We start from the raw sequence: 2,905 nt of genomic DNA on the forward strand, positions 1-2,905 counted from the left end.
GCTCTGGCACTGCGCCCCTGCATCACAGACCCGCTTGGAGGCTTCTGAATCAGAACACCAACTTGTTTAAAAGGGCATCATTGCTCTGTCCCTACCACAGCTGAGAATCTGCCCCTCAGTTAGTAGCTAATATATTGTACATCCCTCCTAGAGCTGCAGCACGTAGCAGTAAGTTTTGTGGGGCAATGAACTGCCAATAATGCAGAGGACCTTCTGACCAGAGTTGCTGTACGTGGGGCACGCGTGGTTATCTCCCTGGTACAGTAGCTGAACAAATGATAACAAGATCCTTGAAATGTGACACGGGGTTTGTGCTCGCTGTTCCAGAAATGTATTTCAGCTCCTCGTTTCTTATAGGAAAAATCTGTTTACAAGGAAGACTGAAAAGGGGAAAGAGTTCCCATCTGTGAGTACTGCTTTATGAAGATTATATTATAGTTTCCTGTGAAAGAGAGAGAGAGAGAGAGAGCGCATGTTTAATTTCAAGAACATTCATTATGAATTCATCATTAGAGTGTAATTTGACTGGCCAATTTTTATTGAGGATACATCCTAGAAATTAGAAACTGGTAGTGMAGTAGCAGCATGGACGGAGGACTGTCACTGAGACTCGCCCTGATTCGGAAAAGTGCTGAACAGGTGCTTGATGTTAAGCTAGAATTTTTGGATGACAGTTTTGAAACAAGGCACCGATATTGCAAAATCACAGGCTTTCCAACTGTAATCTGAAATGTTGCTATGACAGYTTTCAAGGTTTCTTTAGTGCTTGGCTATCTGTGGGTGGTTTCCAGGAAGCGGCACAAATCAGTTGCAGGAAGCAGAGTTACCTCTAAATTGTTCCTAAAATCTACTTGGTATTTATTTCTTTTTCRTATGTGTGAGTAGTTCTGTGTACACACACGCATATATATTTATATGTGTGAGTAGTTCTGTGTACATACACACACTCACATATATATTTATATGAATCACTAACTTTCCCTCAGATTGGGGGACTAGCAGTGTAAGACCTAGTATCAGCACTGTGCAGCCTACGTAGGCATTTCTTGGACAGCAGGCAGCAAGGATATCCAGGAAAAGTGTCCAAATGGTGAACCACTTACCTTGTAAATCCTCATGTGCGACACTGACGTTATGCTGCTGTACTCGGGTGCAGAGTTATGTAACAACCTGGGCACTCTCTTTGTGTCTGGCGTGCTGAGTAGCCACCTGGATTTCGAATGGAAAAAATAGACAGGCTTATTTCCATGAAAAGATAATATTTAATGAGTGCTACAATGGCAGAACCAAGCTGTATATCATAAACACGCATACACAAAAGAAAAAGCTTTTAAGGCATGAAAATTGCTTGAAAAGTAAACTGTAAATTTAGTTACAAATCTTCTGCCTGGAACAATATAACAATAGTACATTTTCAATTCAAAACTTTTAGTTTTCCAGTGAAAATAGCAGCATTACGCAAATGAAGCATCTGCGACTTATCTTTGAGACTAACAGCAACATTTTGGTGGTAATCAATGTGTGTGGACACTTTCGGATGAGGATTTTGAGGATTTTGGTAATGAGCAGGAAAGCAAACTGTCACTAAGACCCCTTGCGTGCTGCATTCCCAACCGCACAGTTGTCTTGTGAAACCAATTAAATCCAACTCTCCTCTGTTTTGGAGGCATCTTAGCTTCGCTAAGACCACTTGTGTGCTTAAAGTGATGCACGTGTTGAGGCACTTCATTAAGTGTAGTAGTTATTTTAAAGGGTCACACCTGGGCCCAACTCCGCTCTCTTCCAAGGAAAGCAAAAGCAGCGAGGGGAGCTGATATATCTGAATGTTAAATCTCCCAAACTAATTTTTTTCAGTGGTGCAAGAGGAAAGCCTCCATGCAGCTGTTGCCATATCTTCCCTTACTCCTTGTGCAGCTGAGACTATATAAATTTATCAGCAGCAATGTATAGAAATCGATTGTACTGCACAGTGTGCAGCCACTGCTGTGGAAATCTGCAAGAGTCTGATCTTGCCTGGACAAATGTGAGTGCGAATGGATCTAACTGGACCTGTTTTGCGCATGGTTTGGGGCAGGAGGCCTCCGCGGGCCCCTTCCAAGGTGAGTCCCTCGGTGCTGATCCCTGTACGCGCCGGGTTGTACCTTGAGGTGCAAACGGGATGTCGGGCCGGCCCGGAGCAGCTGCAGGCCGGGGGCCATTTCCATGGGGGGTTTTGCAGCCTGCTGCCCTGCCCGTTCCCCCAGCCGCGTTATCAGCACCGCTGTTGCAAGGCCTGCACCACGAGGGTTACCGCGAGGCCAGCGGGTTGAGGGCTGAGCGGCAGCCGGGGCCGCAGCTCCGGCCTGTGCCTCCGCTCCTGGGTTCCTGGCCTTGCCCTCGGTGTTGCTTACGTGAAGCGTCGCCTCGAGCGTGCGTGGCAAGTTATAAGAAGCTGCTGAGCTTGTAATTGAGCTTGCCGAGTATCTGCTAAGGCTTCCCCGTGCTGTTTCCTGCGGAGAAGAGGCAAAACGTACCCAAAGCACAAGACTAAAAAGGGGGGGGGGGGGGGAAAAAAGAAGAAAAGACTAAAAAGAAATGGTTAAATTGACCTACGTACTAGTAATTTTGCTGACCAGATTATTTGAAAGGCTAAAAGGCTGCAGATGTCAAATTCGTATATGTATCAGTAAAATGATCATGATAATCACAGCTTATAAAATAGAACTGAAATGCTTCATTAGGTACTGACAGTTTCTAAACTATGTTGTCACTTTCTGAAAATGTGTCACACTGGCATTTATTTTCTTTCTAAATATGGAGAGAAAGAAATAGAGAATTGCACTGTGAAGCGGGGATGAGCTGAAAGCAAATCAAAAAGGTCTCTTAAAGAGATCACCATTCTCTTTCAGCAAAGAAGGACAATGTA

General features: G+C 44.7%; 1 long non-coding RNA gene across 1 annotated transcript; it reads right to left on the reverse strand.

The window, feature by feature from the left end:
• Positions 1-275: 275 nt before the first annotated feature.
• LOC112949432 lies at positions 276-1,174 on the reverse strand. Its single transcript, XR_003249826.1, has 2 exons — positions 1,104-1,174; positions 276-442 (listed from the first exon to the last, which is right to left on the reverse strand). It is a non-coding gene; the product is annotated as an uncharacterized LOC112949432 (long non-coding RNA).
• Between the last annotated feature and the right edge of the window lie 1,731 nt (positions 1,175-2,905).

The sequence above is a fragment of the Nothoprocta perdicaria genome, unplaced genomic scaffold (assembly GCF_003342845.1).
Source record: "Nothoprocta perdicaria isolate Ctin4 unplaced genomic scaffold, notPer1 scaffold_295, whole genome shotgun sequence".
NCBI lineage: Eukaryota > Metazoa > Chordata > Aves > Tinamiformes > Tinamidae > Nothoprocta > Nothoprocta perdicaria.